Here is a 22493-nt window from a genome sequence, read left to right on the forward strand (position 1 = left end):
TCAGTATGTATTTAAGGTTAGGATTTAAGAGGATATATTTTCTATTTTAAATCTCCTTAGGAAAGATTAGCAATCTATGTTAAAATATCTGATTATATGTAATATATATTTTAAGTATATATTATATTCATATATATTTATATATTTGATGCATATAATTTAAAATATACATATACAAATATGCATATAGATAAACTTTATACCATAAATTCCTTATCTACAAATTTGTCATTTATCTTGACATATAAAATTACATATGTACAGAACTGTTCATTATAGCTTTTTTTAATTATTGAAGAAATAGATTCAACTTAAATGTTTACCAGTAGGGGAACGTGATTAAATGAATTTGATACTGCCACACAAGAGAATACCATGTAACTAACAGAAATAAAATGTTAGATTTATATAATTGAAATGGATTAAAGAAAATCTATTTAATATTACTGTTACAACATGGTATATTATAGTACAATACAGAAAATTTTGGGAAAATAATATGAGGGAGGTCTTTACTTTTCATCTTAAGCCCTTATTTATAAGCTAAATTTTATTCTCTTCATTTTTATTTGCATATATTACTTTTATAATTTAATACATAAAACAAATTTAAAAATACAGCAATTCTTATGTTCAGCTGGTACCTAGAACGCTATGGCCCACCTCAACTATAATGTTGGTGTGCTAGAGTATGTTTTAATCACTAGAAAGTTGTTCAATCAACCAACAGTATACTAAAAGTTTTGCCAGGGGAAAAAAAAAAGTATTACTTTGGTACCCCAAAATGATCATACCTCAGTTATGTTCTAAGTAGACTACATGCTCAAGGTTGCTTTATGATGCATACTTTTATCGTGACAACGAAATGAAATGTGGTAAGAAAGTGAACCATTCCACACCACCACCTAAGGATGTCGCCTTAGGAAGACCTGATGAAATACTGACAATGTTAACACAACTGTGTGATATCCAACTAAAAATAATAATAAAAAAGAATGTGAAAAGTTTCCCATGCTGTGAATCAAAAATACTATCGTCAAGACCCTGAAAGAAAATTCAGTTCAGGCAGTTGATGGTACTAAATTAAAAATATCCATCTTCTACTGTTGACAGGCCCTTTATTTTGCAGTAACTATTCTATGCTAACCTTGTGATGAAAGGCCAAAGAGGTAATAGGGCCAACTGAGAGGACTCTCTGGAAGCCAGGAGCCTTGGGGCCCGTCCTAAAAGAGAAACATTGAGCACACACTTAACCTCTCTGCATTTGAGCTTTCCTATCATCTATGAGATGAGAATAACGCGCATCATCCAGCCCACAAAAGGGTTGAAAGGGACTCTGAGAAAGTCCACAGAAAGCACTTTGAACTTCTCAGAAGTCAGCTTTTACAGAAGTACAAAGCAGCACATCAAAAGCCACCCTCTTACCTATCTGAGACATCAATGAGTGGTTCATGAATAGGATAATGTATAGGTCTGACACTGAGTGTTCCTTTTCATTAAAATAATTGCCACAGCAATTTCTTTTCTTTTTTGCCAAGACATTATTCATATGCAACCTTGACAAACCCTGACATCCTTTCTCAGATCACTGTGAGCGGTCTCTGAGGCTCATTTTTGGCTCGCTCAGCTGCATTATTCAGGCAACAGGTATAAAATGTGGTGCCCCCACTTCTCTCCTTAGGTCTTGCTAGAAAGTAATCTTTTGAGGAAAGTAAAGTAGAATATGTTTCAGTAGGTTATTTATGACTCCATGTACTATGGCCACGTTTGGCAGAGTACAGAACTAATTCACATTGTTAGCACCAACGTGTTCTGGAACCACAGCTCTTTCTACAGCTGTCCAGCCTACATTATTGAGTACCAATACACAAGAACCATTTAGAGGAACACACCATCAGTCCAAGAAAAGGAATTTGCTTGTTAGTTAGTGCTAAAATTACATAGCAATTCAAATCTTTCTTCAAATCAATACATCGAACAGTTTCTCAATATTAAAATCACCTGAGTCCACCTGAGATGGGTTAAGTCATAATCTCTGAGGCTGATGCTGCTGCAAAGAGATGTTTTAAGAGATTCTACACATGTATGTTTATAGCTGCACTATTCACAATAGCCAAGTGGTGGAAATAGCCAATTGTGCATCCACAGATGAATGAATAAACAAATTGTGGTAGATGCATACAATGGAGTATTATTCAAACATATAAAGAAATGCATGATGTACTGATATATTCTATAACGTGGATGAATCTTAAAGACATATTAAGTGAAAGAAATCAGATACAAAAGGTCACAGATTGTATAAATCCATTTATATGAAATATCCAGATTAAGTAAATTCATAGAGACAGATTGCAGAAGGATTGCTGGTTGCCAGGGCAGGAGAGAGGAGGAAATGGGGAGCAACTACATAATGAGTATGAATTTTCCTTTTGGGATGATAAAAATGTTTTGGAACTAGATGGAAATGGTTGATACTCAATATTGTAAATGTATATATATGCATATATATATCCACACATGCTTTTCCAGATATTTATTAAGTAACCTGTGCTGAGAATCTTGTCCAGAGGGTCAAAATCATTATTGATTAGTATCAGTACCATTGCCACTGCACAGTGCTGGCTCCATACCATGCAACTCCATCAATCACAGTGCAGTTCTCAAGTCTCAGTGTGAGTCATGGGTCCCATATAAGAGCATCACCTGAAGTGCTCACGTGTGACAAATGCATATTTTCAGGCCCCACTGCAGACCTGCAGACTCAGAATCTCACAGGGGAGATAGAGCAGGGTTATGCATTTAAAATCATTTCTCCAAGTTATTCTTTTTTTTTTTATTTTTTGAGACAGAGTCTTACTCTGTGGCCCAGGCTAGAGTGAGTGCCGTGGCGTCAGCCTAGCTCACAGCCACCTCAAACTCCTGGGCTTAAGCGATCCTCCTGCCTCAGCCTCTCAAGTAGCTGGGACTACAGGCATGCACCACCATGCCCGGCTAATTTTTTCTATATATATTTTTAGTTGTCCAGATAATTTATTTCTATTTTTAGTAGAGACGGGGTCTCGCTCTTGCTCAGGCTGGTGTCGAACTCCTGAGCTCCAGTGATCCGCCCACCTCGGCCACCCAGAGTGCTAGGATTACAGGCGTGAGCCACCGCGCCCGGCCCATTTCTCCAAGTTATTCTTATGCATTCCTTTTTAAATTTATTTTTTTAATTAAGTAAAAATGCATTAAGTTTTAAAACTCTAAGACCCTACTTTGGACCTTGCCTTACTCTTCCTTATTTATCATTTTTTGAGCTTTTCTCATGACCTACCTCCTCTGCCTATTGCTTAGTACACATTATCTCTTTTAATCTTCACAAATGACAGCAATCCTTATTCACAGGAGAGACAATTAAGACCAAGAAGTGGGATATGAGTCACTCAAGGTTACATATTTAGAAAAGGGCAAAACCAATAACCAAACTAATATTTTCCTCAAAAATTCTTACACTCTTTATTCCTTGACACTCAGCTTATCCCTTCCAACTGTTGGTTATGGTCTCTCATTCCCCCATTGCTTCTGTCTTCTAATATGATGCCTGGGATCCTTGCACTCACCAGACAGTCACGTTCACTCATTCCTGGACTCAGCAACAAATGAACGCCTAGTTTTGGTCATCTTTTCCTGAAATTTTCAGGTGAAGTTGGCCTCTTCCCTCTTCCCACTCCCCTTTGACCTGTGGAGACCATTGAGCTCCTCTCCGCCTGCCCTGTCCACTGCACTGTGCCCTGGCACTTGCCCCAATCCTTCTCACTGCCTGGGCTCCCTCCCTCTCACGTTCATAGTCCCATCCTCAGCTCTATCCCTCTCTACCAGCTCTGATCTGACCTCTGTTTAAATATGTTTAAGTTCCACCCCCATTTCCAAGTAATCACATCTGAGTTTGAAACGAGTGTGGCTTCTGCTTTCTTAAGCAATCTTTCTCATTTCTATCCTCTTTATTTTCTCATTACCACTTTCTTCCTTGACTCCACCCACCTCTTGACTCTGCTCTCCTTAAAGTTACCAAAATCCATCTTCAAGCCAAATCCATTTGTCAATGTTCAGCTCCTCCTCAACACCTGCTTCATCTGACATTTAATCTTAAATTTTCCCATTCTTTAGCCCCTGGGATGATCAATGTTCTTTTTTTTTCCCCCTTGTTCTTTTCATCTTCTTCAGTAAGTTCATTAAATTATTTTTCAACTCTTAGAATTTTTACCTCCGAAATAGGAAAAATAATATCTAATTCAGGATGTTGTCACAGCACAACCAAGTAAATGTCTCCTTAGGGTATCTACTTATTGAACAGGACTGTATGCACAGCATGGGGTTAGACTGGAGTAGAAAGACGGCATAGACATGGCACTCATGTTGAAGAATTGTAAACTGATTTGAATAGACTTGCTGACAATCCTGGTGCTTTATTAATTCATTTATTAATTCAATTAACTTTAAGTGCCTATGATAACAGTCAGGCTGTTATCTAAGCACTGAAGACACAACAATGATCAAGTTTGAATAAGGCATTGCCCTGATATATCCTACATTTTAGTGATAATAACCACTAGATAATATCAGAGAGCTGTAAATACCATCAAGGAAAAAAAAAGTAATAAAATACAGAGTGTGGCAATGAAGTGTGCTCAAATGTGGTCAGAAAGTATTTCTCTATGGAGGTGACATTTGATCTGAGACCTGAATGATGATAAGGAAAATTAGATATTCAGAAAGAGTATTATATGAAGAGGAGTATGAAGAGCAGACTGCATGTGCAAAGTCCCCGTGGTTTGAATAAACTTAGCATGTCAAAAGGAAGGCCACAGGAGCTTTTTGAATAGTCAAGAGGTAAATAAGAGAGTTTGGAGACGTCTTGTGTATCACGCTAATTGAGAAGTCTGGATTTACTTCTAAATGCAAAGGAAAGTCACTGGGAGGTTTTAGGTAGGAGAATGTGGTGATCTGATAAATGATTTAAAGATAATCTGCGTGGAAGCTGTGTGGATAACTGATTTGCTTAGGGAACAGTGGAAGCAGGGAGACTAGCTATGAGTCTGTCTTTGTGCTTTAGGCAAGAGAAGATGGCTGAATTGGGGTGGTGGCTCTGGAAATAGTGTGAAATGCTCATATTTTGGTTCTAGAATATGCTGTCTGCTATCTACTTATTAATTTACTAGTTGCTTTCTAGCTTACATATCAGAATTTAAATTCTTTCAGCACTAGGACATTGTTTTGGTCATTGTTCTATTCCCCAGTATCTATAATAGTGCTTGACAAACAGTAGATGCTAAGTAAATAAGCATTTGTGGAATTAGTTGATAGCTTGGGAGCTGAGATAAACTCCTAAGCTTTTGGTTTGAGCACTTGGGTTGAGGGGCAGAAAAGACTAGAAGAGGAGCAAGTTTGTGAGTAGAAAGCAAGAGTTCCACTGTGGGCATGTTAGATTTGAGTTGCCTCTTAGAGAGCAGATGCTTTGATACACACATCTGGAGCTCATGGCCAGATTTTTTTTTTTTTTAATTCATTCAAGTTTTGTCTCCTCATTTGCTCTGCAAACTTGGCAGGAGCAGAGGCTCCTTTAATTTCTTCAAGTGTGTACCCTCGACTAGCATATCAGCATAACCTGGAACTTGTTAGGGATGTGAAGCTCTGGGCCCCACCCGTGACCAACTGTATCAAAAATTCCAGGGGAGGAGTCTCGCACTCTGCATTTAACCAGCCCTGTTCATGATTCTCACGTGCATTACGGCTTGAGAACCACTGGTCTAAAACACTGTTAGATGTGGTCATGAGAAAGAGTTGGACAGTAAATGGATGGATTGGGGCAACTATTCAAGCCAGCAAAGTGTTCTGATTTTTTTCTTGCCTCTCAACAAATCTCCCTTTATCATTTGAACTTTCTTAGCTTTAATTACTTTGCCCATAGAATCAAATATTTTCTATTCTTTTGAACTCTATAACAATGGTAAAAATAGAACTTACCCAAACTAATTTTAGCCTTGCACAACACTTCCTTATCTGTCACTTAATTTTAACTTCAGAGCAGCTATAAGACAGCAAGGGTGAAAGTTCTAGCGCCACATCACGTATAAACATTTAAGCAAAATCCCATTAGGTGATATATTAATGATCACATGAAAAGTTTGGGCAGATCGGACACAAACATTTTTGCTGATAAACATGGGATGAGTAAACATCAACCTTAAGTTTTCCTCATAACAGTATGACACTACCCAGTATATGATAGGAGCTCAATAAATATTCATTGACTGAATGAATAATTCCCAAAACAGATGCTGCAGGATTCAAGAAAATGCAGACTCACCTTAGCATATATATATATGTGTGGGGAAACCAGAATAATGTAGAACCCTGGCCTGTTCTTTAATTGGAGACTCACTTGCCAGCTGTTCCCAGTAACATGAAAATTTTCTGGGAGGAAACATGAATATAACCTGAAGCTATTAATAATTAGTTTTTTTCTCTTTAGGACAATAATTGGTACAGTATTCTGTAACTCTTGATGCCTTTACTCTTCTCATTGTGCATTTTCAATGGCTTGTGCATTTTAAAGTGTTTCAGCATTCCTGTATCTTGACCTCTGTTTTGAATTACCTGAACAATGCAGAAAACTGGTCACATTGAGACTGCTTCTTGCCAATGTTATCTGTCTCTCTTTATTTTAAAACTTAACTTTCCTACCTCTATTAGAATGCTTTTAGCCTATCAGACCCATGATAATAATGAAACATTTCTACATTTGCATAAAGCCATAGAATTTTCAGTGTGCTTTCAAAATACATTGCCTCATTTAGCTTAGCTAAGAAAGCCCTAGACACGTTTTTTTTTATCCCAATAGACATAGAAAACTAGCTAGAATACTAAAACATTAATGATGTTGATAACAATAACAATAAAAGCAAACATGTTTTGAGTGCTCACTATGTTCTAGCCACTAGGCTGTTCATATGGATGGTAACGTTTACTCAGCCTATGAGGGAGGTACTTTTGTTGTCCTTAAAGATGGTCAAGTTATAGCTCAGAGAGTTTAAATACCCTCTGAGTCATACTCATAGATCATACTTAAGCTATGATTTGAAGCCAGGACTGTGACTCCAAAACTTGTGGCATTAACCACTTTTCCAGCCCTGCCTCATTAAAACAATCAGCGTCACATCCCTGAATGCCTGTCATCTGTGTCATTAGACTCAGCAATGTGATGACTAGCTTAGTTCATATGGTCAGATGTAACAGATCTGTTTTAATTATACTGATTCCCTGTTGGGCCACATGGGCATAAATACACCTAATTGGAAAATTTTTGAAATGCTTTCAGTTACCTGGTTTAAAAGTTGATCACAAAAATCCACCAGTTCTTTCATTACGGTTTTTGGCAATCTCAAATTTTCACACCATTTAATCCCACCTCTAATCTTTCAGTTTTCCACCCATTTTCCATGTTCTTTTCTGCCGTTGGCTACTGGTTGTGATACTGGAAGTCTTGTTATTGCAAAAACAAAACAAAAAAAAATGCATTTTCCACTCCTATTGCAGAGCAGGTCTATTTTGAGCTTGATGGATGCAGCAATGAGGAAAAGCAGTCCCTTCTTTAAAGTGCCCACAGTCATGTGGGGAAGGTAGGCATGCAAGTAAATAAGGTGCTTGGTCTTTCCACATTTTAGCCTCAGCTCTTTGCAACTTGTCTTGGCCGTCACCCTGGGTATCAGCTGCCCTGCTTCTTTCCAACAAAAGAAGCTCTTGCTTTCACTTCTGTCCAAGGGAGCACCATCAGGATGATTGAACATTTGGCAGAGTGAACAAGGTAGCGTGTGTGTGTGTGTGTGTGTGTGTGCATGTGTGTGTGTGAGTGTGCGTGCATGTGTGTGCATGTGTGTGTGTGTGAGTGTGTGTGCATGTGTGTGCTTGCATATGTGCAATATCTGTACACCCACAAGATATTGGGAACAAAACTCCGCTTGATTGTTTCTCATCAGACTTCAGTATTAGGGACCAATTTAAAGCTGAAGATGGATTTTAAAAAAGACTTAAGATGATTATAATTTAGGTGAAGAAGATGGGATGGTCAGGAATTTAGTTCTGAGAGTTTTGACCTTACCTTCAGTGGGGTGAGACTTTATGGATCACCTTTCAATCTAGGAAGGATTCTCTGGCTTTAAAGCGGCTATGTCTCACTGTGCTTTCATATTTGAAATTTCATGTTTCTGTTTGAAACATTCTGGGGTTTTAATGTAGAAATGAATTATGGCCAAAAGCTTTTCTTCTAAACCTGTGAGATCAAGATTTTATTTTTAGTTTTAGAAAATTTAGGGAGGCAAGATCTTCTCCAGGGGAATCAAACACAGCTGTTGATAAAGTAAGTATTGTGGATTGCTTTATAATATAGTACTGTTAATCTAAGCCAATTGTTTTAGTTATTATATGTTTCATGTTTCATGTTTTTTGAATGGCATGCACATGATGTAGTTTGTGAGAAAAGTTAAAATGTTTGATGTGGGACTTGAGGAGGTAACTTCAGAATCCTTTAGCTGCCACACTGCCTTCTGATGTCCATGGGAAACAGAGCTTATCTACAAGGGTACACTGTTATTGCTGAATCTAGAAATAGTCTTAAAATCTTTCTCAACACAGTGCTTCAAACATTATGTATTATATATGAGTGGGCCCACAAGATTGAATCTATTTGTCATTCCAACTATAACTCAAGCTCTTTCATTGAGAGGACAACACTGATGTTCAGAGTGGTGATGTGACTTACTTAAGGTCAAGCAGGTAAACAGTTAAGTTGCCATTACAACCAAGGTTACATGCTGTTTTTATTCCTTGGACCAAGTGCTTTGTAAAAAGGATTGTTTTAGGCAATGGGATAGTTTTTGATTGAGTTACATTTGTCTCACCCAAACATTTATTCAACAGGTTTCCATTGGCAGAGTTCCTTCCCACCTCCATGGTGATTCTAGAATTTAACTGCCAACTTTGGAGTCCACTGCATCCAATATTGTCTGCTGCTATTTTTACAGACACTATTCTTTCTATTTCCATATAAGACTTGATTATAATATTGAACACTAAAGCAAGGAGTTGCATAAAAAAGCTTCAGTGAAAACACTGAAAGGACTCTGGCTTTAAATCAATGCTTAGCTTTAAACAGGGAAACAAATGCATAAAAAAGAGAGAACTGAAATATGACCCATAGTTGGGAGGAAAGAGAAAGATTTTTCTGAAAATATTTCTTCAATATGATATCTAACATGGAGCTGCTTGCACATCCCCAGGGTATTAGAACGGTTTCATTAGTACCATTTAAGAGACAGATTAAAAACGAACATCAAAAGGGAATGCCCTGTATTAAAGCTAGCATCTTCCTTTGAAACAATTACACTCTTTTGCCATGAACATAACCAAGCATCCTAGATTCAGCACAGCATTGGAAGATAGCATGAAGGTTATTTATTGGCCTTAGTATTGTCCTGATCTGACTTGTCAGGATTTTTATTCCATCTAGTCTCAGTAAATGGTCACCCCATCCTCCTGGCACTATACCCAGAAACTCAAATATTATCTTCAACTTCTTCCATTCTCTCCCCTACACCCAATTCACCAGCAAGTTCTACTGGATCTATATCCACAACACATGCCACTTCTATCCACCTCTTTACGTCTTCACTACTTCCCCACCCTAGTTAATGCCATCATCGCCTCTCACCTATACTACAAAAATAAACTACGGAATAGTAGTTCTGCTTCTCTCTTCCCCCGATCCACTCTACCCTCCACGTTTTGTTAGAGTGATTTTCCTACAACCCGAATCAGATAATGTTACTTCAAGAATTGAAATCTTCAAATAGCAACTCACTGAAGTCATAATAAATACAAATTCCTTTACCTAGCTCACAAATTTCTGGACCCTGCTAACTTTCCCAGTCTTACCTCATAACATTCTTTCTTTCAATCACTATGCTCCCAACATACAGATCCTTCCAACTCTTTAAACACACTATGCTCTTTCCTGACCCAATGACTCCCCCCCTCCAAAAAAAAAAAAAATCTCTTCTTCTGGAAAACTCTTTTCCTTGTTCTTTACAAAGCTGAATCTTTCTTATCATTCAGGTCTTGATCCTAATGTCATCTCATAAGCTACCACCCCCTCACCCATAGTAGATGCTGTCAGATACTCTGCCCATATCACCTTGGGTTGCCCTTTTATCTTCTTTAACATGAATGAACATGAATGTTCACTCCCAACTGTCAACATCTGTGTCTCTTTGTTGGAGGATGACTTTCAGGCTGCTGGAAAGCCTTTGACTATACATGGAAAGTTGGAAGTGCCTGTGGATTTGTACCCCATCCACCGCAAAGTGCAGACCTAAGCAGTGACTGAGGGGTGAGGAGTATAAATGCCCCAGCTCCCACACTTTGTGATGGATCCAGCTCTGAAACTGAATTGCACTTTCCCCACAGCTTCCCTGTAGGATTGAGCCAGTTACCCTCTCAGGGTCTTTGCTTCATAATTGTATTCTCTATTGCTCTCCTTCCATTTCCAAACCTATTCTTCACTTCCCACCACTTTTTCCTTGTAGCACCTTTTAATAAATCACGTTGACATAAATCTCATCTCACAATCTGCTTCTGGGAAAGCAAGCTAAAAGACTACCCCAACTTCTACCCAGTTATTCTCCATCAATGTGTCCCATTTGTTTTATTCCAAGCATTTGTCAAAAACTGCTATTACATATTGAATTGCTTATTCACTTGCTTATTGTCTCTATATCCCGCTGGACTAAGAACAAACTGAGGACTTGGACTGTATCCTTCTTTTTTAACTAGTGTACCTCAGCACCTAGCACAGTATTTGGCCCATTTATTTAACAAATGAATAAATAATAACACGTTTCCTGGTGCCCCTGTTCATCCAGGCTAAATTACCTGTTCCTTCTCTGGTTTCCATGACATCCATCAAGCAGCTTATGATTAGAATTCAGGTTTTCATGGGGTGCTTGAATATAAGGGTAGCATGTCTTGGTCATGCTGACATGACTATTCTGTCCATGTGACAATTCTAATGGGTATAATATGTCATTATCCTTTGAGAGTTTACCATATGGCAGACAGAACTAATATAGAGATATATTAATACTATTTTATTAAATCCTAGCAAACTATTTTGTGAGAAAAAGGTATAACCTATGTTTTTCAGAAAAGAAAACTAAGATTCAGAGCTAAAGAACATGCCCACATTCATCCATGGTTATTGGTGATGGGTTTAGAACCCAAGTCTGACTGCAAAGCCCATGCTTGAACCCTTACCATGCTGCCTCTGTCCTATGTGAAGTTTGCTTAGCTTGAGTCATTCTCAAGGGGTTGATGAGTAAAATGATTGAGCTTCTGGCCTTTCATGGTAGAGGGTCAAATGCTAGAATGCCATGAATATTTGAGCAACAACTCAGCTCCAGCTGGCCTTGACATTCAAAACAGTACCACCACTTTCTGATCCCAGTGAGCCAGTGCTCTAGCATGGAGTTGTCGGACTCCAAAGTTACAGCCCATTTCTACCAAAGATAAGGAATGCTTCTTTGCTTTCTGTGCCCCCAGAGCAGTGACGAAGAATCTGAGATAAGGGAGAAAGAGTATGAGTGAGCAGGGATTTTGAGGAGAGTTGTTCTGATATCCAGCATTCCAGAAAATAAATTTTGGGCTGATGGTCAAAGGAGACAACAGTCTGGAAGGCATGAAAACCAAGGGAATGATTTAGGGATAACACTGAATTATTAATTTATTCAAGTACTGATATTTATTCAACATCTACATATGCCAAGTATGCACTTGATACAAGAAAGACAAACCAAAATAAGAACGAGAAGTGATCCTTACAACACCAGGGTGGGAACAGAGATGGTTAGCAGAGTGGTTGTGAGCCTAATGTGGGAGCTTGGGCTCAGGAGGATCACTGCTAAATTTGAATGCTGCTCTGCCTCTTCCCTACTAGCTGTGTTTGTTTAGTCTTTCTGTGCCAAATTTCTTCCTGTGTAAAATCACGATAAAAATACTACACCCACCTGATAAGGTTGTCCTGAAGACTATAAATGAGTTAATGCTTGTAAAGTTCTTGGAACAGTCCTTTATGGATATAAGTGCCATATAAGTTTGGTCAATAAATAAAGCAAAGATATTTGGGGCTAAAATAAAATAGATACAAGATATTATAAGAACGTAGAAAAGGAAAACTTAACTCAGCCTGGTGTTAGATTACAAGGACCAGAAAAGAATAACAGATGTAACATTTGAAGCGAGTCTTAAAAGATGATTTGGAATTCACCAATGAAAGAAGTGAGGAGAAGAAAAAGAGAGAGAGGCTGAAGGAACAGCACAGGCAAAAGTAGGGAGATGGGAACTTTCTGGTTATGTACCCAAATGTGTTTGCACAAGGAGTAAAAGGAAGGAGTGGTGAGAAATCAGCCTACTGCTTAACAGGATTTAGGCCATGAAAGGTCTTTTGGGGTAAAACGGGAGCTTGGACTTTATGTTAGCAATGAAGAAACTTTAGGAGGATTTTAAGTAAGAAAAGTTTTATGATCAGATTTGTAAGCTCTAAAGATAACTCTCACCATAATGTGGAGGATGGATATTGTTGTGTGGATTTGCCCACTTACTGGGTTGCAGGATTAAGCCAGGCAACAATGGCAAGAATCTTAACATATTGACTGCCATATTAGAAAAAAAAAATTTTTTTCCTTTGGGCCATAGTGTTTTATCATGAAATAGAATAAAAACATTGAAAACAAAATGATCCTTTCTAATTTAATGAAAAAATTTTTACTTTTATTGTTTCCTGTGAGTGAGTTACATGCAACTTGAAGAATAGTTCTCATGACTCCTAAGGTGAAGAGACATGTGAGTTACATATGCTTCATGATGCCGTGGGCTCAAAACTAGCGTGAGTTAAATACAACTCACATGGCAGTTAATGTGTTAAATAATGAACTATTCTGGGAGAAAAGATTTCTGGGAAATAATAGCAACAACAACAACAACAACAAAAAAAAAATTTTTGCTTGCAATGGTCAACTTTGTAGCAGCATATTTAGAGTCAAAGTATTGGCCTGTGAAACAAAGTGATAAGAATCACAATGGAAAACAGATTTCAGTCAGAAGTCAGTGGTCCAAACTAAAAGCCAGTTTTTACCCATTTGGTGAGTGAAAGGGCAGTTAAATATCCACTGTTTGTTTCTGACTTTTGGACACACAGTATAAAGCATCAATTTTTATGTTACCTGAGACACTGAAGAAACAACTATATATTTAAAAAGGCTAAGGAACTTTGTAAAATATTTATAAACAAGAAAATTATTAGGTAATTAATTTAGTAAGAGTATAATAATTGTTACAATTTCTTGAGCACTTTCTCATTTCTACTGTGCTAACAACTTACATATATTATCTTATTTTGTCTTCACAATAATCCAATAAGGTAGGTACTCTCAGTCCTATTTCACAGATGAGAAATGGGACTTTAAAGAGATTTAAAGGCTGAGAAAGAAACAGTCACAAGAATAAACAGACAACCTACAGAATGGGAAAAAATTTTCACATACTACACATCAGATAAAGGACTCACAACAAGAATCTATTTAGAACTCAGGAAAATCAGTAAGAAAAAAATCAAACAACCCTATCAAAAAGTGGGCAAATGACATGAATAGAAATTTTTCAAAAGAAGATATAAGAATGGCTAACAATGAAAAAATGCTCAACATCGCTAATCATCAGGGAAATACAAATCAAAACCACAATGAGATATCACTTAACTCCAGCAAGAATGGCCTTTATCAAAAAGTCCCAAAACAACACATGTTGGCGTGGATGTGGAGAGACAGGAACACTCATACACTGCTGGTGGGACTGCAAACTAGTGCAACCCCTGTGGAAAGCATTATGGAGATACCTTAAACAGATTTAAGTAGTCCTATCATTCGAACCAGCAATCCCATTACTGGGCATCTACCCAAAGGAACAAAAGTCATTCTATGACAAAGACACCTGTACCCAAATGTTTATAGCAGCACAATTCACAATTGCAAAGATGTGGAAACAACCCAAATGCCCATCAATTCACGAATGGATTAGTAAATTGTGGTATATGTATACCACGGAGTATTACTCAGCTATAAGAAATAACGGTGATACAACATCTCTTTGGTTCTCCTGGAGAGAGTTGGAACCCATTATATTAAGTGAAGTATCCCAAGAATGGAAAAACAAGCATCATATGTACTCACCATAAAGCTGGTTTCCCTGATCATCACCTAAATGCACATTGGGGAAGGATACTAGTTGGATATCAGACTGAGGCGGGGGGGTGGGTAGGGGGAGGGGTTGGGTGTATGCCTACATGATGAGTGCGTTGCGCACCGTCTGGGGAATGGCCATGCTTGAAGGTGCTGACTCGGGGAGGTGGGGGGTGGGGGGAGGGGATGGAGGTATGACTACATGGTGAGTGCCAGGAGCACTGTCTGGCGAATGGACACACTTGAAGCTCTGACTCGGGGGGATGGGCTGGAAATGGGCAATGTATATAGCCTGAACTTTTGTACCCCCATAATAAGCTGAAATAAAAAATTAAAGGGATTTAAATACTTATTTAAAGTCACAAGGACATCAGCAGAGAGCTCAGGTCTTTCCACATGTTACAGAGCCCACACTGACTACAACTGTGCTGTCACCACATATCTATTTGAACTTAGACAAGATGCAACTTTCCAAAGCACACTGTGGACAGTAATAAGGTTGTTTGTCCAATCACAGTCTATTTTGCACAAATTATCTCTCAATAATATTTCCCAACATCTGACTTACACTGACAAATTGTTCCTTAAAAACAGAATGCCAAGCAAACAAACATGAAAAGAGCATTGGGGACAACTCCAACTAACCATTTGATAACAGGAACCTGTTGACAGAAAGGGGTATAATGTAATGGTGACAACTTGGCTTATCTGGAGTCAGCCAGGATGAAATTTGAATCTCAGCTCTAACATCTACTCCTGGTGAGATTTTGGGCAAGTCACATAGTCTATGACTCAGTTTCCTTACCTGTAAAATGGAGATGATAGCTACCACAATGCAGCCTCATTGTGAGATTAAATATACTATGGGCAAAGTGCCTAGATCAGCTATTACCACTGTAGGTAGAATGGCATGAGGATGGCAAAAACAATGCATATTGGCTCAAGTTTAGTTCTATTTCTTTCCGAACATAAGTGACTTAAGAATTACGTATTATTGAATTTGCCTAGCTAGGAGAATATTCATAGGTGGCAGTCTCCTACTGCTTCATGTGTATTTTTAATTGAATTTGTTTATCATTGAAGAGTGCACTAAGCTGCCTTTTAATTCCCTCATGAGGATAATGTCATGGCGTTATGTTTGACTAACCTCAGGCCCTGAATGGAAAAGGTGGATTTAAAAAAATCTCTCGTGGAGCTATGCTTATACTATCTATCCTGTGTATAACATAACAACCCCACAGCTAAGTTTTACAACATTTTAAAAGGTCACTTTTAATGATTTAGGTCTTTCATGTATCAATCTTTCTACATTTACATTTTCTGGAATTTCAACATCAGAGTTTTCTTAAACTAAGTGAATAAATATTCAAGTCTCAGTGTGTATTTTGAAATGACTATTTGCATAATAATGTTTTTGGATGAAAATGGAGCCTCTGGCTGCACATAAACAGGTTTTACTGATCTTCTAATGGGACCAGCTGAAACACAGAGGCCTTTAACATCAAACACAATGCTCTCAATGATTATGAATCCTTGTAAAGGGATGCTATTTCCCATTCTAATATTTTGTTACTTTGACAATAATACTACTATTTTTTTCACTAATTAGCTATTGATATTTTGTAAAATTAATTTTGAAGGCAGTGTTCACTGACGGAGTTCTAAACTAATGAGCCTGACTTTGTCTTGAGGGAGGCAGAGGAGGGCAGGCAGTCATAGACATGGAAGGAAATGGTGTTGCTCTCTGCTTAAATCAAGGGCAGAGGAACATTTCTTTTACATGTAGCCTTTGAGCCTATGAGGTATTTAAGCCAAGGTACAACTCATTGATTAATATTTTCTAAACACTTATGTCCAGAATGCTAGGGGTTATGATGGAGATGGTTTTGAGTGCTATGGATGGACACCCAAGACTCACCTAGTCCAGTCCTAGGGATGGTAGTCAGGAAGGACTTTGTAGGTAAAAGTCATGGGTAAGGCTAGGATGGGATGTGAAAAATAAGGATGTTGACCTAGGAAAACGTGGTGTTGGGGTGTGGCTATCTGTCAGGGGGGCAGTATCTGCAAATGCCCCAAGTACATGTAGGACTTACCTTGATTAGAAAGCTACAAGTACTTCAGTATGGCTGGAAAGTAGAGTGCACAAGACAATATAACACTAAGTTAAACCAGAACAATGGCAGGGGCCTTGTACACCATTGTAAAGAGCTTGATTGTGGTTTTATAGAAGAGAGTGGTACAATAATAATTTGGCTACAGTGAGAAATAAGAACTGGAAAGCTGCTAAAAAGGCAGTAAGGGAACATCTTAAGAGAGTGCCTTAATGATCCACATGAAACATGGTTTCCTAATGATTGAAAAGACACAGCAGATGTATTGAGTCAAAAGATAGTTAGGATACCTAATAGACAGGATTTGGTGATTGCCTAGACGTCACAAGTAAGAGCAATGGGGACTGCAGCTGTTCAGGCAAATCCAAGGCATCTAGGGTGGCGTAGGTGAATCCTTCAATAACTCACATAAATTAGATTGGAAATTTTAAGGAAGAAAAGAGGGAATATCAACCTCAAAAGTTGGGAGAGAAAAAAAGATGGCAGCTTCATAGAAAGAACTGGGATTTAGGGGTCAGTGTTTAAACCCAGCACCACCCACAACAGCTATATCACTTTCAGAATTGTTCTTGGGTTTGGATGTGACCTAAAAAGAAACAGTTTGACAGAAGATTCTACATCAAATATGTTAGTTATGCCCTGGTACTCTTCACATTTTGAGCCAAACTCCTTTGAGTTTATCGTGTTGAGTGCCCAATTCAGTAAGTAAATCAGATATGTTGGAGTGGGAGCATAAAGGGGAGCTTGTTATACCCCAGTTAAATAGTTTAACCACTAGGGAATACCACAGGCTCAAGGACTTTTCAGGCTCTGAGTGATCTTAAACAATACCTGGGGCAGTATTTCCCAACCTTTGATAGTAAGGGACTCTGTTGATCAAATAGATATTTTTATGAAATCTAAAATGCCAAATATAAAAAGGATAAAAATGGAGCTGTTTTGGTTAAGGCAGGCACGAGGACCGAGCCAATGGGCCTGACCTCATCTCCCAAGGAGTAGCAATTCTGCAGGACTCACAAGTATTACTAATGTGCAGCTAGGCACTCAGGTCTCAGGGGTGACTGTTTGCTGAAGGCTGGGTAGGTAGCAACTCAAAAGTGTTCCAATGACAGAGCACCTAAAAGCCATGATACTGACACTATAACAGTTTAAAATATCCTGAGATTTAATTCTATCAAATGGACCAAGCTCCACTTTAATTGTAGAAAACAAGAGTATTACACATGCAATAATTACCTGCATACATATGAATGGAGAAATCCAAGCCACCAAAATATGATCTCCTTTTTGGTTTCTGAGTTAATAAATGTTTGCTATTTTCTCATTCAATTTACCTTCCTCCAGCACTTGCCTGAAGAAACCAATAATTGAAGGATGTATTGTAAAAGAAAATTTAAAATTATAAAATCTCTATCGCTATGAATTTGCCTTATAAGATGGAAAATGGCTGCAATTCTGAATTTAGAGTATAGAGAGGGATCCTAGTCTAACCTGAAGTATCGGTACTTCCCAATAACATGGTTCGGGGACGAATGTTTTAATCTAGCCATCTGATTTTAATGTATGAAATCTGAGGTGTCCATGAATTTTTCTGTGATGTCATTATTTATTTTCCTACAGCAGTGTCAAACAGGTTATGGTCAGAGACTTTTCATGTGAAATGGAGACAAGCAGGTAGGAAAGAATTATTTCTTATTTCTAAATATTGAGCTTATTGTCTAGACGAAGCAGAGACTCTTGGTAGTCAGTCAAAACAATTGACTCACACTTTGAGACATAGAATTTTAGGGGATGTGGCGTTACTCACACAACCTGTGTTCACCTGCTTTATTAACGTGTATTGTTTATGATTCTCAGGATGCCAATGCTTATAAATAATTCTAGAAAACAGTATTGCTAACATTTGCCAAAGGATTGATGCAGCCAAAAGATGACTTCAGGGGGACTGCCTACCATGGGGGTGGGAAAGAAGGTATAAAGGCGAGAGTGGTCTTGGCTTCATAATCACTGCCAGGTGCTTTTGAGCAGCAGTTCCAGGAGCTTGGGATCAATGAGCGAAATAAAATCTTTTCGTAAATATAGCAGTACATTGCTAAAAGTCTCAGGATAAAAGTAAATAGGACAGGAACTATCGGTTGAAAGAGGAAAAGAATTATCAAGTGGTTTGGCAGTAATTTGTCAAGAATGGTAAAGTAAACCATTAGCAATCATAAAAGCTCTTAGGCTAGGGTGAGGCAGAGAGGTAAAACAGTTAGAAGCACTTGAAGAGAGTTTATGTGCTTTCTCTATCAGCACCCTATATTTTGTACTTATTTTATGATATTTTTAAAAAATGACTATTACTTAGAAACTGTAGAATGTGAAGAATGTCTTCTTAGTCAAATAGCTTACTATTTGGGGTGACTATATTGCTAACAATTTATTTTGTGCACTTACATAGTGTTTAAGCACATGGACTCAAAGGTAGACTGTAGAGTTCTATTCCCGCAAGGCAGTTTTTGAACATTTTCCTTAACCTCTTTGCCTTTGTTTCATCAGGTATACTTCAGGATAAGAGTAATACCCACCCCATAGAGATGCTGGAAACAGTAAATAAATACTTATATGAAAAGCTCTGAGAATAGTGCCTAGCACATTATAAATGCTATATTAGAGTTGGCTATTATTATTTATTCATATGTAAAAACAACACTAAGTTATAATAACAACTAATGTTTACTGAGTGCTTATTGTAAGTCAGATACTTTCTCGAACATTTTGTATGCAATCAAATCATCATATCTTCATGGTAACCTATTAGATAGAATTATTATTATCCCCACTTTACAGATAAGGAAATTAGCAGCAAAACTCAGGCCTGGAGCTCTTTATTACCACCCTTTACCACCTCTTAAATATTAATTTTGAATTCCCTTTTCCAGTCATTTCACATAATTTTCTATATCTTGTAGAGCAATTAACAAAATGAATGTATTCTACAACAAGGGGCTAAACCAAGTAAAGAAGAATTAAGACACACTATATTTATTTAATTCAGCTCAACAATTCACACCTTCATAAGCCATAATTCCATTCTCATTTCATTTTAATGCTGTTATTTGGTGTTATTGGTGACTGGTTCTAACAAATATTTTATGAAGACTCTTCTCTTTGTGCCATTAGGATGATGAAGGGTATATACGCTAATGGAATTCTAAGGTCCTCTGATTTTTCTTTTAGGGTCAATTGTCAATTATCCACAGCAGAGTTATCATAAGACTAAGGAAATTTTCCTTCCATATTTCTTTAACAGTATCACTTTTGCTTAGATGAAGCATTTTAGTGGTAATAGACTCATTCGTGACATAGCTAGACCACAGTGTATCATGTCACTGTGGCATTTCCAAGTACAAACAGGCAGATGCTTAAGGTGCTGCTTTGTTGACAATGTAGTTGCCACTGTTTATGGTCACTCTAATTATTACTGATAATACATGAAAAGTTGAAAAGGATAATTGAATAGACATACCTTCTAATTTGACCTTTCTAAGAACCACACAATCCCCCTGAATACACTGATGTGTCTGCCCTACTGCACCCCAAGTACCTGCCTAATCAACCATTTACAGATCTACTAGATCAGTTTCTTCGTAATTGTGGATTGTTCTAATGGAACGTGTATCTCAGGGAGGAAATACGGCACAATGGAGAGATTTGTTGCTGAATTATCTCCCACAGAAAGTCTGATTTCCTTCCTGTATTACCCCATCTCAGTGAAAGCCATTTCCCTTCAACCAGGCACTCAAGCCAAGAGTCTGAAATAGTCATCTTTTAACAGTGACACAAACGATGTCTAGAGGAGAAGGGAGGAGAAGTAGCTTGACTCTCCCCATAATCTCCACCATCATATGCTTTCCACACTCATATATATAAAATATATATATGACACTTCCTTAATTTTATCTATAATGCTATTCTAACAGATTTAAGACAGTGTAATATCCATTTCTTTCCAAAATGTAGAGCTCCTAAGCTCCATTTGCTCTAAAATCTGAAGCTGCTACAGATCCTTCAACTTTTTGTCTTACTACACCCAAGCTCCATGGGAAGTGGATCTCTTGTTTATGTATACTTCAACTGTACTTTGTATGCAATTCTATTATTGTACTTTCTATAGCACATACATGCATGTGTGTATGTATGTTTGGGGTGCATGTATGTCTTCATTAGACTGGAACTCTCCAAGGCCAAGGTCTTATTTACATCTAAATTCCAAGTACCTAACACAATTCCAGGTATACAGTAGGATAGGAAGCACTTAATAAATTATTGCAGAATAAGGAGATAATGGGTAAAAGAGTGATCAGACTAAGGTTTTGTTTGTATATTTCACATGACCTTAGAGAAATCACCTTTTACTGCTAAAGTGTATTCTTTCAATTTTTTTTTTTAAATTCATAATAATAATGTCCTCTGAAACATGCCCCTGTGAACATCAAACTTGGATATACTGGTAAAACTCTTCTACATGCTGTGAATCACCATGTCAGCATGTGAGTATTAAAATATTGTGAACTCAAACAGTGAGGAACAAGGAGAGAAAAACTACCCTGGAAAACTTTTTCAAGATATGTACTATTTGAAACCATATCTCAGGCAACAATCAACAATTTAAGGAAAAAGCTTTAGTACTCTAATCACAAAGAGAAGAAGAATCTTTATTTCTCCCTTTGGGATATGACATTTAGCAAATTAATTTAGAATTCTTTAAAACCAACAGAGCTAAGAGGAAATTGAAAACACTTGTACTAATCACTTCCAACTACGATGTAGAAGGTCATATATCTAAAAGGTTATAATACTACAATGGAAAAATTCAATTACTTGGGACTCCTAAAGGGCTTTACTTAAAATAGCACAGAACTGTAATGTCTTCAATTTCAACGAAAAAATTGCATTTCCCCAAATACTGTGAATTATTTGGTAAAAATATCTATTCTTTTTAAGCACAAATTCCTAAGATCTGTAGAACTCAGGAGTTCAAAGCATTAATATTAAAACATTTCAGCAAGAGTTTTAAATTTATTGATAACACCAAGTTTACTCAGCTGTTTCAGTACTTGGATGTCTGATTTTTGTTTAATTTTGATCTTGCTTAGAAATCACTAGGAAGATTGTTAGTTTGATTTTTCTCCTTTTAACAAATGATTCTTTCATAAACTTTAAAAAAAGTGACAGTCTAGATACATAGAATGTTAAAATTCAGAAGAAATTGATCCTGTAATCCCACTGCACACAAACCTGGAGCAGTTACTTAAAGATAGCTAGTCCTGGGCCTGGCTGTTAGTACTCAGATACTTTAGGTCTATGGCAAAGCCTAGGATTGGGCATCTTTGGTAGGCACCCTTGTTAATTCTGAAATGCTGTTTCATAGATCTGTATAGATGTCAGTGGATATCTAATTCAACATTTTCCCTTTATAGATGAAAATGTTGAGATCCTGACAGGGAAAGTAATTTCTACAAGACCCCCAGACTCTGATAGCTGGCTGTGACCAGAACCCAGGTCTCCTTGGCTTCCAATGGAGTGCTCCTTATCCTAAGAGATGTCCTCAAAGGTAACACACCTGGACATTGTTGTTCAACATACACTATTTGAAATCCATACTAAATGCCACTAGCCATATTAGATCACAGGGATAAACAGATCTATAAAACAGGAAACCTGAACTCAAGGAACTCAGCCTAGTGGAACAAAATGAACAAATGGACAGTCAAATTATGAAAGTGTTTATACTTAAAATTTTGAAAGTTGTTAACATAGTTGCCATTTATTAGTCCTCAAGAAAGGGCAGGTTCAAATAAAACAAGATTTCATGCAATCTTCCCAACCATCCTACAAGAAAGCCTGGTTGTGATTCTCATTTTCAGATAAGAAGGGCTCCCAGCAAGTAGCTCTAGCACCATTTGACAAATAGTATATGGCTGGAATAAAAGTCAAATCCAATTCTCTCTGACTTTTCCACCATCCACCTTGTCCTCTCCTTCCTGTTGTGGGGAAACAAGATATTGATACT

General features: G+C 37.6%; 1 protein-coding gene and 1 long non-coding RNA gene across 5 annotated transcripts in view; one reads left to right on the forward strand and one right to left on the reverse strand.

Annotated features, from left to right (window-relative positions):
- The window catches only part of KCNIP4 (potassium voltage-gated channel interacting protein 4), a 1084926-nt gene that overhangs the window by 439415 nt on the left and 623018 nt on the right, over nt 1-22493 (reverse strand). The gene's annotated exons all lie outside the window — the stretch shown is intronic.
- On the forward strand, nt 8377-21917 carry LOC123637334. Its single transcript, XR_006734817.1, has 3 exons — nt 8377-8398; nt 18059-18112; nt 21901-21917. It is a non-coding gene; the product is annotated as an uncharacterized LOC123637334 (long non-coding RNA).

Source organism: Lemur catta, chromosome 4 (assembly GCF_020740605.2).
Source record: "Lemur catta isolate mLemCat1 chromosome 4, mLemCat1.pri, whole genome shotgun sequence".
NCBI classification, from domain to species: Eukaryota; Metazoa; Chordata; class Mammalia; order Primates; family Lemuridae; genus Lemur; species Lemur catta.